At 38.8% G+C, this 21,180-nt stretch overlaps 1 long non-coding RNA gene across 4 annotated transcripts in view; it reads left to right on the top strand.

The window, feature by feature from the left end:
* LOC115604060 overlaps positions 1 to 21,180 on the top strand; it is a 200,625-nt gene that overhangs the window by 169,408 nt on the left and 10,037 nt on the right. For 3 of the 4 annotated variants that reach the window (XR_003990113.1, XR_003990114.1, XR_003990116.1), the window contains exons 3-5: positions 8,721 to 8,847; positions 9,517 to 9,659; positions 18,046 to 18,302. This is a non-coding gene — a long non-coding RNA (uncharacterized LOC115604060). Of the gene's footprint in view, positions 1 to 8,720; positions 8,848 to 9,513; positions 9,660 to 18,045; positions 18,303 to 21,180 lie in introns of all 4 variants that reach the window. The other variant, XR_003990115.1, reaches the window with a different exon arrangement.

Genomic DNA, 21,180 nt, shown 5'->3' on the forward strand with positions numbered 1-21,180 from the left:
GTTCTATCTGTGAAAGTGGTACTAGACCAGGGCACCCAGTGCTCAGTTGCTCCTAGATCTGGCTGACAGATGACACTTTTGTATAAGTGGAGAGAACTACTCATGCTGCAACTACAGTGGTTTTTCACGTTTGATGGCAAGAAAGGGCTGCCTGTTTTCCATGAATAACAATACGGTTACAGCATGGATTCTTCTTTAAGTGCTGTCACAGAGTAAGCTGGTCCTTTAAAATATTTGAGTTAAACTTTCTGCATATACTAATGTAGTCTCTTTAGCCTCAGAGTCTCTTATGTGAATGAGAGTTTAGGAATCAATATCAATATCTATATAGTAACTGGTGTAAACATGTAGATTTGCAGTCATTGTATGTTTGTGGTCATTTGCAGTCGTATGTCTGAAAAAATGTTTTCTTTCAAGAGTTATATGAGTTATTTTTTCAATATATGCTTAGCATTTTTCTAAACAAGAAATGAGAGGTCAGTGTCCATACCAACTGTCAAAAAGACTCAGGCATTTCTTAATATTTGTAGAGGATGTGTGTTATACGCCAATGCTAACATAAAATTCTAGCTCTATGTAAGAACTGATGAAAAATGTGCCTCTTTTAGCAGGCAGGAGCCATTCTAGAATATTTTGTTATTTTGTTTATATCTCTAAAGAGCTAAATCTGTGGTTACTAGCAGTGTTTTCTGGATAGCTCCTTCCTTCAGTACTTCTGTATTCCTGAAAAATTTTTGAATCTCCACAGGAATCTTTCTCAAAGGATGTTTGTTCTTCCCAGTCAATCCCAGGAGCAGACCAACCTGCAGCTACATAGTCTGAGTGTTAGATTTTAATTTCATTCAGTTCCAATATTTTTTGTAATCTGCTTCAAGTAATTTTTTTCCTATTATGTACAAAAGAGTTTTACATTGTTTGATAACATTTGGTTTAGAGCAGGATGTGAGAGTAAGAGGACAAAACATCCATAAGCCTCTGTGAGAGTTCAGCTAGCCAGGACTTTGGTGGATAGTAGAGATGAGATTTCTGGGATTTTTCAGCCTGCTGTGATTTACACAAAATTAATCAATTTTTATATTTCTGTCCTTGAAAGGTTTTATATGTACCTAATGAAATTAGGCTATGGGCTCTGCTAATTCTAGTTACCTTGCAGTCAGTTAGAAGTAGAAAAATTTATAATATTGATAAAAAGTTGAGATTTCTGTTTAAGCCAATTGCTCCAGGGAATTGAATGTTCTCTTGTCTTGAAGGAAATTACTCAAATTTAAAGGCACTAAATGTTTAACCATTTGTTATTAGTCTCACTTGCAAATACTGCTGATGGTTATGTTGTTTGTCTAGACTGTCTTTCTGAGAAATGGGAAGTGGCTAAAAATTCTCTTAAAGTTTTTCTGAAGGCAAAGAAGAACTCATTAATTGTATTGTAAGATTTTTTTCCACCTGAGCTGAACTGCTAAACCTGTAAAAAAAAGACAGCTGGTTTCTGTCTGTTGGTAATTTGGATTTCTGTAGAGAGGATGAAATTTTGCTCTCCTTTATGAAGACATACATTTGGAAAATATAAACAAAGTTGTCTGGTTGCCTGCTGTAAAACTGGTAGGAGAGCAGATTGGATGATTTTCACAAGATTACTTGTCCCATAGCAGACAGTATAGAAGTGGAAAGAACAATAACTTTAAATAGCTTTATCTCATCTAAGAGCATTGTAAAGAGAAGACAGGAACTGATGACCCCATGTACCAGCAGCAGTCCTGACTCCTTTGAACAGAGTCCTGGCAGTTGCATAGGAGATCAATGCATAATAGAGATTACATAATAATACAAATCACTGTAGCATTATGTATTGAGGGCTTCTTTTTTGGATTTAACATGTAGGCCAGATATAGCAGTTGGCCAGTTTTCCTTTACACCTTTTTGTTTGCTTATGTTAAGGATGAGTGTTATAAGGTCTCTGTCCTGCTTAAATTATTGATCTGTCACTATTTTCAAATTCCTTCTTAAAAATCAGTTTTGAAAAGTCACTACTATTCCATGGGTGAGCCTGGTTTTTAGCCAGAGCAGTTGGTAGTTTTCTCGCTTCTGTGATCCAGTGGATAGACTGTCAATACTAAGGACCAGATAAAAACATCTTTTCTATGGAAAAGCCTGTCCTAGAGAATGCTGGGATCAAAAATAGTCAAGTCAAGCCCAGTGTTACTTTGTATAGCCACTTAACGTGCTACCTTTTCTTACCATACCCTCAAATTGAAAGGCAGCAATTTCACTTCCAGCCATGTTGTATTTTGTTATGTGTTTCAAGTTCCCTGGGGTGTAACCACCACTATTCAGTTGTGTGCTGCTTGTTGTAGTTATGACTGCTGCAGCTCCTGCTGCATGGCTTTATTCTTGCAGGTGCCAGCTATTTGTTCAAATGCACACAGCGTACTATGTCCACCTGCCTTTGGCCACTGTACCCACACGCATATAGCAGTTGGTTTGCTGGGGCTCCGTTCTGGCCTTGTTCTATTCCTCCTGAAAATTTGCTGTGTGACAGAAAAAAAAAGCACAAAGCTAAATATTTCTAGCAGGGAACCAGGAGTATTATTAAAAAAAAAATAAAATAATACCACTGGTGAGTTAGCTATTCTGAGAATGATGTTTAACTTTGCCTTCTAGATACGGATTTAGAAAATAATTATAGTCACCATAATAAAGCACCTTTTTACAACATGGTTTCATACAGTGAAGGATGACAAAGAAGGCATGGACAATTATTTCTGTCTTATAAAAATACATGCTGTGAATTGTTTAAGATTTGGGAAAAATTTCCACTTCTGTCCAGGTTTATAAAATCTTGTTCATTGTGTTTAATCCCACTGGTTTTAGTTTTAAGTAATACAGCTTAAAAAGCTGAGACAATAATCACTGAGAAAGCAATTTTAAGGAAGGTCTTTAGCCTTGGGAGACTTTCTTACTGGTTGGTGTTTGCTATGTAATTAAGCATTTGGCACTCATCAGGTTTTGTTTACAAAGCACCTTCTTCGTAACTTCTCTAACGGTATTAACAGGAAAACTTACAGGTTTGAGATACACTTTTGCTCTATCAAGCAAGATAAAGCCAAAGCTATGCCTTTGCCTGTTTTCTGTTTTCTACATTTGAAGTGGTCTTTTTTATAGCCATTTTGAATACGAATGCATGAATAGCCTGAGGAATGGGAAATCCGTGCGAGTCTAGCAATCCTGTAAGTTCTGACATACTCTAAACAGCATGTCTGTTCCCATGTCAGGAAGACAAAGATAAAGAAAGATCATTTTATTGCTCGAGTATTTTCCTTTTCTGGCTTCTATTTTCCTGACTGAAATCCGTATTTCAGGGCTAATGGATGAGGATGCCTGCTGTTGCTGCCTAAAATGCCGACCTTGGCAACCAATATATTTTGCTTGGAGCATTTGTGATGTCAATTACTATGATAATACTTCAGCATTTACTGCCTGCAGAATGTCTGGGTTATTGGGTTAGAGTTCCCCTACAACCTTATCTTTCCCACTTTCTTTCATTTTATACTCCAACTGCTGGGGTCTCCGAAACCTCGAGCACAACTGTTTTAAACAGTTATTTTATTAGGACTGGATGAACGATGTTTTTTGTTTTCTAATTTGTTGATCTTTTTGAAAATGCAGAGGGACAAGCAAGCTGTTCTGAATAATACATATAATTTCAACAGAAGACACTTTGATGTTTTAAAATATTTTCAAGCAGAGTTTGAAGATTTCTAATAGCTATGAGGTAAAGTTTTCCACAAAGACATTACATACTGAAGAAACAGGACACCTTTTTGTAGAAAACATGGAAACTTTTGACTTAATTTTTTCATTGTGGTCTGTAACTTCAGTGAATAATTTGATTATATCTAAATGAGCTTAGTGTCACTGAATGTTCCATTTCTCATCTCAAGAGATGATTTTGTTCAATAAATATCACATCGCCCAGGATTTCAACACTAGTAATTTCCAACTGCTTTCAAAATGGCACCTTTCTCCCTTCTCTTCTTTGTTTTATTTAATGTGAACTACCTACCCTGTGAGGGTTTTGTGCTCTTGCCTGAAAAGAGTAAGGTTAAACTGCTGTCTGTTGCACATCGCTGTATTGCTGAGCTTCTTACCAAATTACCCAGATATGGTAAAGACCTTGACCTTGACACCAGATAGATCGTTGTGACCATAAAGGCTCGCAACAGATCTAAGAGATTACTGAGCTCAGTCTAGAGCCTCAGTAAAGTTTGTTAGTCCCTGCAGAGCACAACGGTAGATAGAACATTATAAATGGTGGCTTTTTATTCATAGGGCAGTCTTGAACTGCAGCATCTAATCTTATTAGAGAAAATTAGGTCTGTCTTGGAGCTTTAAAACCTCTTTGTAGGGCTCTGGCCCACAAGCTGTCAATCAACTGAAACCTGTCACAAGGGTTTACAAAGACTGACCATAAATTGCTAAAGAATGACAGCTATTCTATATGACTGCATTGCCTTTATATCTGTCTAAATCTGCATTTTTTGCAAATTAAAAGGAGTCTGTGGTTAAGAATGTGTTAAGAATAAATGCTTTGTCTGATAGAGTGTTGAAGACAATGGTGAGCATTGACATTATTTGTGTTATATGATGGGGTTTTTTTCAGAAGGAGAAAGGTTGCTAAAAATAAGGCTGTGAAAAAGTATTATGCCTGTGTACTTATATCAGTGGAAAAGTTTGTTCCTCAGTCCTTTAATAACCAATACCTTTGCACACATGTGGCACTGTTTAAAGGGTTTTCAAATGCTTCTTATGATGCTGAATAAGCAAGGTCTTGCCTGAAGCCCTTCAAGGTAATTGAGAGCTTTTCCATTGATTTCAATGAGCTTTGGGTTAGGATATTAGTGAATTTGGTCTCTCAAAACCACTTGGACTTCTGTTATCCTCATATACTAGCAGAGAACTGAGACAAAAAAGTGAAATTACATGCTCTCAGTCACACAAGTTGGCAAAGGCAGTACAAGAACTCAGTGGTTTTGCTACCAGTCTAGTTATTCAACCACCTCTGCTCACCAAAAAAAAAAAAGAAGAAAGTGGAAATTTTTTTATGCTGGTGAAATAGCCCTGTGAATGGCTTAAAACTAAAGAGTCAATCTTTCATTATGTACAGGCTGTTCTAGCTAATGACACCTCAGGTATGCCCTGAGCTACCTGGGGTTTATGGCCTTGCTGATGATATTGCTCACATGGGATGCAGCGATGTGATGATAGAATCATAGAATGATTTGGGTTGGAAAAAACCTTAAAGCTCATCTAGTTCCAACCCCCTGCCATGGGCAGGGATACCTCCCACTAGACCAGGTTGTTCAAGGCCTTGTTTCTTGGATGGGGATCACGTTGGCAGCCATGAGTCATACTCAGTATCTGCACTTGTGTTTCCTGAAGATGTCCAGACAGAACTCAGTAACAGACAGACTCCAGGAAAATATTTGTTAGATGATGCATTCAGGGAAAACAAATACTGATACAACAACAGCCTGCATGCCACTTCTACCCACTATGGCTTATCTTTGCCTGGGACTGGTAGAGGTGCCTCCACTTTGCATACTCCTGTAATGTCCCCTTTTTGGCTTCACAGTCTGCACTCACCGGAGAAATTCCGCAGTGTAAAGAAGTGCCAGGGTGCAGGCTGCCTCTTGGTGAGTAAACTTTTTGGGAACTGGCAGCTTCCCTTGCAGTGATGTTGCCTTTCCCTTGTGCCCCTCCACCTATGGCAGTGGGATGGACAACAGACCCTTCTCAGAGTTCCCCTTCACCAGGTCACCCCCCCAGAGCTGTGCATGGTTTCTTCTGCTGTGATAATCATAGCAGCCTTTGTTGTAATTTGTCTGATAATTCACAATCTGTACTTCTTAATTTTTTTTCTCCTATCACTTTATTTTTTAGTTTCTGTCTTTTAGTCTGAGGTCAGGAACCTGTAGCTCACTAGTGGCATGCCCTGCTAGATCTGCAAGCTTCGAGTCCTCTGCAGTACATGAGGATGTTATTCCCTTGGAGATGGATGTGCCTTTCTTTTTTTTAATGACAAAAGAGCACAGTGTGTCGAACTCCATGGGTTTTTTTTAGGCTGAACAAATAGCACAAGGAGAAATCTTTCTTCTCAATGGATCCCCTCCAAGCCCAAATGGTCAGACACACAACGAATCCTTTACTACCTGAAAAGATGAAAAAGCTGGTTTCTGATAACACTCCTTCTTCAGGTTGTTCCAGGGGCCATTCTTCACTGTTCTCTGAGGTGATGAGAGAGTCATGCTATTTCTATGCTGACAGAGTTGGCCCTGTCAGTAATGGCTGTGTGAACTAGTCAGGTATGTCAATGGAGAAATCAAATACAGTCAAAGGCTACAAAACCCTGGAGCTTATTCACCTTCCTTCCCTGACCTCCATACTAATTTGATTTGAGGCTGCCTCATTACTATATTGAACATGATTTACATGGTTCATTAATTAATAAGCCAAAACGATATTAAGAAGCCATGAGTGCACTGTTAACTAATGCATCTGTCAAGTTCTTACTGAGGTCTTCAGGGATAATGCGCAAGGGGCAGAACTTAGATTAATTCCATTCATATCAACTGCCACTACCTGAAAGGTATCACTTAACTGATGAGTTGCAATAGGTTATAAGCCACTGTGACCAAGTCCTAAATTCAGCAAAGAAATAAACTCTAAATTCTGCTGACCTGGAAGGCCTTGATAAAATCTGTCAGACTTAGGAGCACAATCCTCAGCTTGGTCTGATATTTTGTACATATCTGAGCTGCAACGCTGAGAAAGGTCTCGAAGGCAACATTCTTTACTTAAATATTGTAGGAGGAAGAGTTACTGTGTGCTTGTGTGGGGACATAACAGATGCTGAGATCTGACCAAAAAAAGCCTAGATAACAACAACCAGCTATAAAACTAACACACTATCTGCAGTGCAACTGGCTAGATTGGGCTATCGGTATTTTCCCTAGAAGTCATTTATTTCCAAGTCACTGTTGGAGTTTCAATTGAAATCATGGGGAACCACTGAATGACAGTCCCATTTCTGAAAATAAACAGTAGCAATTGGAAACTATTCCTCTGGAAAACCATTTAATTCCCAATGGATCAAATAAATATTTTTACTTTTTCCTTTTAGAAGTGCTATTCCTAGTCTAGGGAAGGAATAAAGAAGAAATAAAGCAATATTCTGCATTTGCCCTGTCTCTGTGAATGTCTGTCATTTAAAGAGGTGGTAACTACAGACCGTGCTTTTAGGATAGGTTTGTACAGATTGTTGCAGAGCAAGATTTAGAGCAGGTTTAGTGGACAGTCGTCTTATTCTATTGAACATATGTGCTAACGATATCACCTAAAGAAAATATTATTGGTTAAATTCTTTTCATTTTTTCCACATTTGCGTATTTTGGAATAGTCATATCAAAATAGAGAAGTTTGTCCATCAATCTTTTTCAATCTCTTTAGGTATTTGTAACCATTGTCATGAATGAATCCAGATGCGGTGTTCTCTTGTGCGATGTTTTAGATCTAGTTGCTTGAAGTATGAGGCAGTATGGGTGCCAAGTCTGTGCTTGAATTTTAAGATGGTCACTTGCTACAGCTGTCTTCACAGATGTAAAATTAGGCCACACAAACTGGATCAGCCTATGAATTTTCCCAGTTTACATTGCCCCAAATGGAACCTTTTCCTGATAGTATTAAACTAGGGGGGGAGGAAAATATTTTATTAAATTACTAAGACAAAGGCATTGCATTTGTCAGTGATTTGAAAGATCCCTGTGACTTGTAGATTTAGAATGGCGTACCCACTGCTTCTGTAGATCTAGGTTAGATCTTTAAAGCATCTCTTACACAAAAAGATATGCTGTTGCTAAGATTAATCAGGTTGCTCTATGTTTAAATTCCCAAACAGAGCAAGAAGTCTATGTGTCAGTACAGTGTGACCGAGCTTTCATTCTTACAGGCTGTACTGGGATCAATGGTATTTCATAGAATCACAGAAACACTGAATCGTAGAACGGTTTAGGTTGAAAGGTAACTTAAATATCATCTAGTTCCAACCCCTCGGCCACAGGCAGGAACACCTTCCACTAGACCAGGTTGCTCAAAGCCCCATCCGGCCCGGCCTTGAACAATTCCAGGGGTGGGGCAGCACAGCTTCTCCGGGCAACCTGTGCCAGTGCCTCACCACCCTCACAGGGAAGAGCCCTTTGTGTCTAATCTAATCTCCCCTCTTTCAGTTTAAAGCCATTCCCCCTTGTCCTGTCACTATGAGTCCTTGTAAAAAGCCCTTCTCCAGATTTCTTGTAGACTCCTTTAGTTACTGGAAGGCTGCTACAAGGTCTCCCCGGAGCCTTTTCTTCTCCATTCTGAACAAGCCCAACTCTCTCAGCCCGTCCCCACGGGAGAGGTGGTCCAGCCCTCTGATCATCTTGCTGGCCTCCTCTGGACTTGCTTCAACAGGTCCATGCCCTTCTTATATTGGTGACTTCAGAGCTGGATGCAGGACTGCAGGTGGGGTCTCATGAGAGCAGAGTAGAGGTGCAGGATCACCTCCCTCAACCTGCTGGCGACACTCCTTTTGGTGCAGCCCAGGATATGGCTGGCTTTCTGGACTGCAAGTGCACCTTGTTGTCTTATGTTGAGCTTCTCGTCAGCCAACACTCCCATGTCCTTCTCCCCAGGGCTGCTTACAGTCCATTTCAGGAGGAAAAGAAACCTGCAGAAGAGGTGGAAAGCAACATGAATAACTTCCAGCTAACTGTACAGAAAGCTGAGCAGACTTAACTTTTTTCAAGTCACTAAGACTAGGTAAGTTGAAATATTCATCTCCTCATACTTTAATTTACCACTATTCACATTACAGGCAAATTACATTTGCACGGAAAACATTATTTTGTTCAATGGGGCGAATACATATTAACACTGCCACAGCAGTTGCTCAAAAGGCATTATATTTTTTGCTTGGTTTTTGAAAATGTCTACAGATGCCCTTTAACACCTCAATACTAGCTGTTATAAACAGAAAATAAGTACCAGCCCTTCTCTCAGTGACCTAGTGATTTTAACATGTAGTGAGAGATGAAAAGCAGTGAGAGGAATAGAAGAGACAGATGAAACAGTGTGCTAAGTAAATAGGTGGCTATTACAATTGCGTTGGTTCAGGCTTACCAGGGAAATGGAAGAAGCAAGAGGGCTGGAGCCATCCTTCATTAGCTCTGCCTAGTGTTACTTGTAGTCCTGTCTCATGAGAGAGGAAAGGCTGCTGTATAGTTTATCTGCCCATCAGCAGCCCAACTGTGTTTGATGATGAACTGGTGTTTCATATACTTTAACAATAAGAAAGGTTGTATCCATTCTCTGTGACCAAAATCTAGATGTAGTATGGGCACGAGTGAGACCATGTAAAACAAGAAAGTTCTGTTTTGTTTTGTTTTGTTCTGTTCTGTTCTGTAGCTAATGCTACTTTTCCATTAGCAGAAGTAAAGTAGAACTTGGAATGAGATTAAGTCCACCTTCGTTTTTGATGTCTCCTGAAGCAGTCCTCCTGAAGCAAGTGTCCAACTTCCATGTTGGTTGATGAAGGCATAGAGGTTCTTCTATGGAGGAAGACCCTACTTGAGGTAGGTTGTGAGTTCTTTGATACCAAAGGTATAAAGAAACCCCATGGCTTTGCCACCCTTCTCTAGTTTCGGTTGGAAGAAGTGATATTTTTGTATCAAACTTCTGAGGTGAAAGTGGAGCAAAACGAAGGCACACTTGATATGTTCAGGGCTATCCGGATTAGTTCTAAATATGGTGGTTCCTGAGAAAGGACTCCTGGAGCTCTGGAGCCCTCTTCCTTACCCATGCCTTAACCATTAAAGAATGAGTCTTTAATAGTAGGCATATTTTCTATCTGAATAACTAGAGAAAAGAAAGATGTGGTGACTTGGCTTCATGAGCTCTGCAGCTTACTGGACAAGGCTCTATTAGCTCAAAAAAGCTCTGTGGTCAACAGCTACAATTTTGATACTAAGGCTTGAAAATACATTTTAAAATTACTCATATCTATCTTTCAGAGTGAAGGTAGGCTATTCCATGAATATGTGAATGGTTTATTTAGCTGTGTGGTGAACATGGCTTTCTAATACACCTACATTTCTAAATTCTTAATTACCAAAGACAGTGGAGTGATGTATTCCTAGTACACACTTAGGTCTGATTCATCTTAGTGCTCCTGTATGAATAAGATCCAGTGTTCCCATTAATGGATGTTTTCCAGCCATCAGAGAAGAGTGGTACATTTCTGAGGATTTTCACTGGTTGATACTTTCTGTAGTAATTGCACAGTTACCAATAGAGATAATTGCTGTCTTTCAGATGCTACCACTGTGGTCAGGGACACTTGCTCCCATTCTCTGTTCAAATTCTCCTCTGAACCTTCCTTTTCATTAACAAAATATTATGAAAGTAGTTTCTACATTTAACTTCACGAAAGAAAGACCAAAAAAACAGCTGTTTTAAAAGTGTGACTGATTCTTAGTATTATGAAAGTGTAGTGAGGGTAACTACCTAACAAAGCATGCTTAATGAACACTTAGAAAACTCACGTACTAGAAGAGAAAGCAGAACTGAGAGTAGTCTACTTTTTACATGATTGACACTTAAAAAGAATAGGGAGCAAACAAAAGCACGCTTCACCATTCCAGCAGAGTTAACTCTGTCCAGAACAGACAGGTTTTCAGCCTCTATCTCCATGGTATGTCTCTGGAAAAAGAAAACTGAGGGGCATTCTGCAAAGTCATGCAGAGGAAGTGCTGCCAGTTCATTGTGCTTCCTTGCATGCCTGATGGCACTCTGTGTGTGAGCATTTGCAAGAATAGACCATATGTTAATGACTCACTAACCTCAAAGCCAAATCCACACACTATAAACCATCAGTATTACTTTTCTCTTGTGCATTGTGTTACTGCCTGAAGAAAACCCATAATTTCGGAAAATGACAGGTACAAGTATTGCATTAAGATGCAAACTGTAGAAAGTCAGCTCACACATTTACCAGAAAGCCATTAGGAGAAAACCTATATGCCTATATGTACTGAAATCAAGATAAAAATAATATATAAATGTATCCACAAGCCGAAAGTATGAAGTTCTATTACAATAAAAGACGCTTGAAAAACATGAAGAATAACAAAGCAGATTCTTTCTTACTATAAAAAGCTTTGCTCAACACGGGAGGCCTTCATGACTGCTGGAAAATATGAGAAAGGTAAACATGATACAATCATGTCACCCAGGCATTTTGAAATGAGATTTTTGGTTTTCATACTGTAATTGGGCTGCATACTGGATTTGTGTGAGTACTGTAAAGCTAACATATCTGTGTGATAGGTGATTAATCTGGTACTTTGTATCTTCCAGTGATTTTCTTGTGGTTTTTAATTTTTTTAAATTTTTTTTTTTGTTGCAATAGCTGTGATAGTTTCCTATATATATTGCTTCTTCATCCTGCTGCTAACCCTGAAAGGAATTGATAGGCCCCCTATCTGGCTTGTTAAGCTCTGGAAGCTTGCTGCATCCGGCATGTAGCATGTTTCTGATTATGCCGGCAGCACAGCCATTTGCGCTCACAGCTGCTGTGGTGCTGCCACATCAATATACTCACAAAGCACAGCAAGCCTTTTGTGTAGGTTTGGAAATCAGATTTCCCTTGTCTAGAGGGCAATCTGTAAAATAAAATCTCCTAACACGAAGTAGTGCTCCTGGAGCTTCACCGAGATATGCATTTATCAGTGTTTTTAACAAGGCACGAAGAAGATCTCAAGGCTGAGTGACAACAAGGGGCTTCCTTGCTTCAAATCATTGCCACTTACCGCTCTGCCTCTCCCCCACACCATCCTCAACTCCACATGTGATAAAGCACAGCATATATTTCTTCCTAGATTTGTCTGCAAAAATATCAAACCTTTAAAAGACGCATCAGTTGCGGACATAAACCTGTCAGAAAACAAATATCACCTGTATCTCTTTGTGATCTTATTAAGACACTTGGATCTTGATAACCTTGCAGATACCCTTTGTAGTGGAAATAATCAAGGCAGAGATAATGAAATTTATTGATCAAATTAGGAGTCTGATTGGGTCAGCTTGAAGCCCACTCAGCTGTCAGTTTGCGGGTGTCTGTTGGTAATTTCTGTTTTGTGTGGGGTACTTTTTTCAGGTTTGGGTTTTTTTTGTAATGCATGGCTGATTGATAGGACTCAATTTATATTCTTTCTTTCTCTCTAATATGGACAAACTCATTCTTTTCCCCTCCAACTACACTGAAAATTTAGTTTTGGAGCTAGTATGCAGGAATCATCACCTTGGCAGCCAAGAGAAAGAAATGGAAGTGGAGAACAGGGAACGATCAACCATAGCTCATCATGGAGAGCGGACTAAGACTATCCTCTTCCAGACATTCGTCTTACCACTTTCCTGGGAACGGTTATGTTAGGGGTGACCCTTGCAGGAGTGCTAATGAGTTGCATTGGCAACAAGAATTGGACTCTGCAATGGAATGAGAATATCAATCCATACAAACTGAGATACAAAGAAAAGAGGATTGCATACATGGAACGAAATGACTTTTTAGCAATTTGGGCTCATTTTTATCTGTGCTTTTTCACTCACTAGTAAATAATTTCCTTATGGCCTGGATCTGGAGAATCAAATTTGATCAAATTTCCTCTGATGGTGAAATTCCGCCAAATAACCAGTTTTTCCACAGGGGAAACTGTTGCCCCAGAGGAAGGAGGGTCAAAGCTTGAGGAAATTGCAGGACTTCAATTCTGAGGAAATGTCTGGTCTCAGCAAAAACGTGGAAATCTGGCTTACATTAACTTTTGAGAAGTCCTTTTCACTTTGTTTTTGTTTTGAAGAGCAGCCTTAAAAAAAAAAAAATATATATATATATATATTTTGCACAGTGGTTTCAAAAAGCCCCTAAAGGAAGAAAATGTTAGGTTGAATAGCAGGACCTAGCACTGGCTTGCAAGGATCTATGGAGAGGAGGCCAGGTTTCTTACTGGGCCCACATGAAGGCGGTAACAGCTTTACTTTGAACACTTACCATGAACCTAGCTGAAGCAAGTGAGTTTGATTATGGCTGAAGGAAGGGTTCCCCACGGAACAAGCAGGAAATGTAAAGGCTTTTAAAGCTAGACTGTACAAATGTTTTTAATTGAGTCAAGGATGATGACAAATTTACTAAGGCTTCAAAAAGAGTAGAGGCCTGAGAAAAACATCCGTTAGAAGAAAAGCATTGGAAATACTCTGAATTATATATTCAGTAAGTTGAATCCATTTTTATCAGGGCTACAATTATGCAAACTCTTTTATACAGTTTCTTAAAGATGTCCCATGGTTCTGCTTTCTTATGTTACAGTAAGGTGTCTTACTAAGATCAGTTGCCTGGATTTTACTTTAAAAAAGGACCACCTTTGCCTAGTTTCGTGCTAGGAATTGTGGGAGGAATCTATTCCTAAATTAAAGTCTATGGCTGAGGATGCTTTGGGTGCTTCATTTTCCCCAATTTTTGGGTTAAATTGGGAACTATCAACAGACTGATGAAAATCTCTGGAATTAAGTATTTTCCTTTCGCTAATGCAGCAGAGTCAGCAGGGTGGAGGCCCACAGGAAGGAGCACACCCTGCACCTGTTTGATAGTTCCTGGTCTGCCTCCTTCTGCCTTTGCAGCCTTCAGCCCTATGGCCTGGAACACCGGCACTGACCATAGCTAGCTTTGCTACACCCTGGTCTCCAGTTCCCTCTCGTTGTCTTGTATACAGCTTCTCTCTTATATCACAACCAGTCAAAGAGCTTAGTCTTCTGTTCTGGTAAAGGATCAAGCTTCTGATATTAAGTACCTCTTAGTAAACATCAAAGGGTTTTTTATTATCTTACTGCTTTTGCTGGACACCTAACCTAGGGCAGTGAGTGTCTTTTAGAAGTGCCTGTCTCCCTCCACTGACTAGGCCAGGTGCCTGCCTTTCTGTAGATGGATATATTTAGTTGCAAAAATCCTACCAAAAGTCAACTGATTGATGATGTTTTATGTCTTACTGCCTTAACGTATTTGTACTAGCAGATCTTACAAATCAGTGCAAAGGCAAGGTCCAGAATAACAAAACCAAGCTTCTCATTAAGTTTTTTGTTACAGTACAGTCCTGGCTTTCTCACTCCTGCTTTTTTACTTGGAGTGATTTATCTTGAGGCTATAGACTGCAGATATATTTGCCTACTCATACTTTGCCATGAGATGATCATTATGAACATAACTATACCTTTGGTGCCGGAGCAACGCAAATTGCTCTTATCTAAAGAAAAAAAATAAAGGCAGTTAAAAAAAAGGGGTTTTTAACTTCACTTGCCTGTATCATTACATTTCTCCAACAGTGTGTCATTTTCCTTTCCATGTGCACTTTTGTTTCCAATATTGAAGATTATATTTATAAAGGGGATCCATTTCAATTATCCCTCTACATTTGCAACTCAATTTTAAGGATGAAACTTTCTACCAAGCAAAAGCATAGGCAGGTACTCTGTGAGTACAAATCTGAGTACGCATCAGGATTATTTTTTTTTTCTGAGAGGATAAAAATAGGAATAAGGTATTGAGTACAATCAGATAGGTGTGCTCTAAGACGGGCACAAGGCTACAGGGTGTTGCAAGCTTGGAACCTGATGCAGCTAGGAAACATTGTGCTATGGTTAGAAAAAAAGCTGTAGTTGCCTGGAAAAAGTGATGAATTGCAGAACTTCAGGTTAGTAGTGCAAATCATTTGTGCAGGCTGGGTCACATAATCCCTCAAGAGTCATATGTCCTCTCCCCATCCTGTAATCAGTTGTATCTCTCTCACACATGTTAATTGTAGGCATATTTTGAAATACAACTGGGCATAGAGCAGGTACAACACCAAAAGAAGGGAAATGCGGAAGGGAACTCTCCATCCCAGCTGTTCTGTGAATAACTGCTCTCTGGTCCAGCGTCATGGAAAACAGGTCCGTAGAGTCATTGGATTACTTTGACCACTTGACCTTATATGACAGAAAAATTATTGTATGCTAACAGTTTACCTGGTAAATCATCATATATATGCTGCATATACAGAACCCCAACTATTCCCAAGTACTCTCACTAAAGTCTGTCTGATGAATTTACTCTAAAATGTGATTCAAAACAGACAGTAGTTGGAGATTCTGTTCAGAGATGCTTTTTAGAATGTAGTCAGATGAACATTTCCTCAGAAATCATTGCACTTCCTTCGAGTAATCATTACTAATTTTTTCAAATGGAAACAGTATCACCTTTCAGCTGGTTTCTACTCTTTAATGAAGACTTTTAGGTACAGGCTTATATGTATAATAATGCATCCTTTCTCATCACCTATGTAAATTCGGAGCTGACCTGTGTAAATCAAATAGAAATAATTTGTTGGACCCCACAAAGAGAATAATGTTATAAGGAAGCAGCTGGCTCTATCCCAAATTCAAGAATTATTTCCAAATGCAAAGAGGGAGGGTCTCAATTCCCAAAGCAAATACTCTCAGATGAATCAAACTGTGCAGGAACTAGAACTGTTCAGATGGCCATCATTTTCTACCATCTATAGTGGAAAAGAAAAGCTCTGTTCATCCTGAGTATAATGTAAACAAGAGTATGGTGAAAACTTTTTCTCAGTGACAGCACAGGTGAAAATATCTGTTGCTGTGTCCTAAAGCCATGACTGAAAGGACATGCTCTTCTAAGTGGATGGATGCAACAGTCACAGATGTACAAAGAAAGCAAACCCATTTACTCTTTATAGCTGGTCAGTTTTCCTATATACACAGAACATAATAGATTAATTAAATTCACTCACAAACCTCAAATTCACTTGTGCAAGTAGCAGAGGGCATACTATATTGCATTCCCTTCTCAGTGCTGATGGGCAATCTACACATCCTGCTTGAAGAGTTTTAACCTTAAAAAACAGTTTCAGTATTGTTTGTGGTATTTCATACTTAGCCTTTGCAAAACTTCCTTTGCTTTGAAGGGTTTTCTAAGTTACTAGTCTTATGACTGGCTGTATGTCTAGGTTTCTCCTTACTCATATGGTCTGGTTTGAAAGAGCAGCCCAGTGAAGAGGGTTATGGTCAGTTTGTATCAGCCACATAGAAGGCGGTTATTTTTGTCTTAGAGTTTACAGTCCACCTGCATTTTATTATCTGATGTTGCACAGAACAAAATCCAGCAGAGCCATTGGAAAACCTTCCATCAGCTTAAAAAAACCCCAGAGCTGGGTCTGTACATTTCATGCAATGTGTTGATTTATGAATCCATGGACAACTGATTAATTTTTATATAGTTAATCCAAAAAACAAAACTAAATACAATATGGCAGTTCAGAGAAAATGGAGTAAAAGCATTGAATTGTTTATGGGGGAAAAAAAAAAAAATAGGGTCATACTCCCTTCTTCTGCAATAAAGATTGGCTCTGATGCAGAAAATTACCTAAATTCCTCCATAATAACTAATATTGTTTCTATCAGAGTTTTAATGAGTCTTGCAAAGTTCTGTTTGTTGTTGATAAAATGTATTAGAAGATATAGACATGAGAGAGCAATAGCTTTTTTGAAGGCAGGGCACAAGTCTGGGTCAACTATGGGAGAGAAAAAATAGGGAGCAGAAGAGGCAGTATGTGACTAAAAAGCAAAGAGAAGAATAGCAGGTAATTTGTTCTGTTTCCTAAAGAAATTCTGGAGAATTTGACCCTTTGCAAATCTGTCAGTGCTAGATGAGGATTGCAGTGTATTCTGCTCAGTGAGGCCTACAACAGGAGCAAAATGTTTTCATTTCTCATGCATAAGCGGTAAAGAGATAACGATAAGGCTAGAACTTTGGGTAGCGTCCCTCTCCAGACATGGGCCGTGGGTGAAAGGAATGCATATTCTGAAGCCTAGATAATTTTGATACATCTACATAGTTGTAGGCTGCCTGACCTCTTTCTCTTTCCACATTAAAAATATAACTTTCTTTTTTCTTTTATATTTTAAAGTCTGATGGTTTTGCAAAAAAGCAGAGCTAAAAATCCTGCATATTTTCTCCCCATTTGCTAAGGCCCTTCACTTTTTGCCCTGCACTTACAGTGACTCATCCCATCTCGCTCTGCTGCATTGTATGATACAAGACAATACTTAACACCGTTAGCAGTCAAGATGGGACACATCATAGCTTGTTCCCAGTGTGCGTTACCAAGGGCCTTAATCTCCTGCTTCAGAATTCTAAATAATTTTAAATTAATTTTTAAGTTATGCAATGGTAAGCATACCAGGGAAGTCCACATTTCCATGTTAGGGCTGATTTCCATGTAATTACTGCACCTAAGCAAGCTTGTTTAAAACTAATTCAGGGATCTTTGTACCAGATACACCATGACTGGGGTGAACGTCAGACGAGCAGCTCTGTCTTCCTGAACCACCCAGTCTCACCACAGCCACCTTGAATATGTTTCAGCCCTGTCCTGTGTCATGTCTGGTACCCTCCTCTTGCCAGGGAGGGGCATTCTCAGGGTCCATATAAGGCAGGTTTGTATTGCTGAGCTGTGGAAAAACCAGCCAATGCAGAGGCAAAGGACAGTGCCTGTACTAAGAAAGCATTCTTTCTGGTTTTTATGTCCCATATTTGAGATTGAAACCATGGTATTTTGAACTATGGCTCACCAATTTTGCTTTATTCCTGATAGTCTGTGGTTTGTAAATTTTATGAGTTTAATCAGTCAGGCAGGTATATGCAAAGTAAAGCTAAACCGATAGTGTTTATTTTCTGCACAGTGTAGGAATAGATAAGGTAACAAGACTTTGTCATGTCCAAAAGCACTTAAGTTAGTCTGACATTACAGGTATAGTCATTGCACACATGCACACAAAAAGCAGGACTTCCTGCTTTTGTTTATATGTTTCCCATGTAGTTTGTTTATTGCTGTGATTCTTTTTATTTTTCAGGTGGATGCACCATGCTGGCACGCTGCAACAGAGATCAGCCATCTCGTGAGACCTACAGAAATCCCTGAGCTTAATCAGGGGAGAGATCCCAAAGGGATTCAGTGTGGTCACATAGAGAAGTGGGAGAGAAATCTCGCCTGCAGTGTCCTGTTGTGGATTATACCCTCCTGCAGATGCCCTGATAATCTCATAATCCCTAACCTATGACCTATGACTTGCCTCTGATCTCCTCTCACTCCACATTATTTAGACTTCAAGTAAGAGGAAGTTTAAAGAAGAACTGTTATGAAAAACTGTTTCCATTAAGCTCCTAAAACATTTTTAGTCAGTTTTACAGAGCAGTTAATGAGAGCAGTAAAAGAGACCTTGGAAGGGTAGCATAAATGTCTTTAATCTCTCTGCTCTGTTTTAATTATCTGCACCACATCTGCTGAAGCAAAGTAGCAAACAAGATGTGTTTCCACTATGCACTCAACACTTTTAATGCTATAGTTGGAAAAGTGGAGAAATGCCTTATTTTCATGTTGATCTCAGATGTAACTGATATGATATATAGGACATGAACTACTCCCTCTGCATACACACAGACAGACTTGTAAATGATAGATTGGGTTACTACTCAAAACTAGATCCACTTTACCAGCTTTTTTTGGGGGGAAAAAAAAAAAAAAGGATTATTCTATTGCAGTCCTGCAGTAAGCTTGTTATACAACAGTGAGGAGATGGTTGGTGTATCCTTTCTGGTTCTTCCTTTTTTATGGATTTCAAAGATAATTTCAGGTTAAAATAACCTAAAGCATAAATGAGACTGGCATTGGTTACTTAGTCTTTACAAATAGGTATAATTGTTGTGGGGTTTCTTATTTTGTTATTGACAAAGCTCTAACGTATGGATTATGCTGCTTTAGGTATCTATTTTTATTCAGCTCACGGGTAAAAGTGAACTTTTACATAGCATTTTTCCTTATTATTTTTAGGATGTAATATTTAAAATGTTTGCCTTTTGCAAAACAGTCCCCTTCATCTCTACGCTGAAGTATTGCACTTTGGTTTGTTCTGTTGGGGTTTCTTTATAGCATGAAAAAAGAAAAGAAAAATAGGCACATTCTAGAAATAATAACAGCAACAACAATAATAATAATAAATTATTTTTGATGAATACTGGAAAGCTAGAATTAAGCAAGACTTGTAAAAGCAAACATTATAAGAATATTTGAAAGAAGAAATATCACAAAACAGGGTTAGGGGTTTTTTTTTTCAGTTTAGCAGAAACGAGGGAATGTAGCTTGTCAGAGAAGTACAGTAGGAATTCACTACCACACATCCCTGAATGACTCCCTTTCTCTTCCCAGGCTATTTTCTATTTGAACTGCACTTTTAGGGGGTGATAGTTTTTTTTTACTGATATTTCTGCTCAGTGCTGTGATCTGTACTGGGGTCTCAAGGTGTCGCAGTAAGATAATTTGCAACAGGTAAAATGACAAACATCTATCACTATCTACAGCAGGTTTTTTACAAGGCTATCAACAGAGCTGTTGAAAACTGTCCAAACTGCTTGGCTTTTGAAGGTAGATTTAGCCCATCTGGACTGAATCTTTTACAATATTTTATTATGTACAATATTTATGTATTGTACTATGTACAATACATACTATCATACTATGTATGATAATATGATTGTGCAAATCATACTATCTGTGCAAATCATACTATCATACAAAACCACACTATCATATTAATAATTTGAGTAACTTTTGTCATTTTGCAAATCCAAACTAACAAATGTCATCACCACTAAAACTGTAATTCACTTAATGGCATAACATTCTTTTAAAGTCACTAATACTCTGGAATATGTCCCTTTCTTGCTCTTATATTAGAACTGTGATATGAAAATGCGCTGTTGACTTCACAGGAAAATATCACTAAAACAGAATGCTTTATCTCTTTTACTCCTTTGACCTCTCCTTCCCAGCTGTAACTAGTTTACTATAGCTGTATTCTATCTCTCCTACAGCGAAAGTAATTAATCTATTTTCAAGATTTGCAGAATCTCATATTTCAAAAAGAACCACTTTTGCTTAGAATGGCCTTATTGTCATTGTGTGATTGAAAAATGATCTGAAATGCTTTATCAAAGATCAAAAAAATGCAAACTGCACTTACCATTTGCTAGGCATTTGGCCTGGGTTGAGTCATCCCATAATATACTGGGCTCCTGAGCTCAGTATGATCACTGATCAGCACTGGAGTGTGGCACCCGCAGGTTTAATTAGACTACAACATGTCTGTATAACCGAGTTTGAGTTTAGCAATAGGTAGGTATGGTGATGGCCTTGCTGTTTTGTTGCTATGGTAAAGACTGGGCTTTTAAAAAGCACAAAATAAATTAAGAGTAACCATGATAAAATAGAGGAGATGGTTGTTGTGGAGCTTATGAATTCTAATTTAAATCAGGAGCTTTTATTTCAGATTTCAGACTCCAGTGTGAATGTAGAGCTGGGTGCCCTCACTACTGTCTTTCTACTGCCATATTTGGCTGAAATTCAATGGGATAATGGCACAGCTCTAATAATGGAAAGTCATTAACCTGAGGAAATCTCATTCAGATGAAACTAAGTGGGTCAATGCAATAGCTAAAGCTTGCCAGGGTAAGTTTTGTCTGACTTCTTTTCAGGGAGCTGGAGCTCAGAGCAATGGAATTTCTCCCTGAGGCAGAACAAAGGAGTTAGATGTCATTACAACCCTTTAACTAAAAGTAATTTCAAATCTGAGGACTTTTTGCAGGAGAGAAGGTAATGCTGCTGTCAAAGTAGGATTAGCTAAGGGAGAAGAAAAATGTCTGCATGAAGAGGAGAGTGAGCAAGTGAGATATTAAAGAATATTCAAAAAAGTCTCCAAAGAGCAACTACCACCCGGAATCACACAGTTTGGATAGAAAAGGCAAAAAGATTCTGACATATGAAAAAAAAAGGGGGGGGGGGGAGGAAACGAGGCATGTGTGTTCATTATTTTGTCTAGTTCTGTATCCTTCCTGTGCTAAATGAAGTAGAGGATAATTGTATTTAGAAATGCATATATATCTTGGGCATCTGTTAACTTTCATCTGTCCTGCACCACTGAAAAGTAACATGT

This window comes from Strigops habroptila, chromosome 2, assembly GCF_004027225.2.
Source record: "Strigops habroptila isolate Jane chromosome 2, bStrHab1.2.pri, whole genome shotgun sequence".
In the NCBI taxonomy this organism is placed as follows: domain Eukaryota; kingdom Metazoa; phylum Chordata; class Aves; order Psittaciformes; family Psittacidae; genus Strigops; species Strigops habroptila.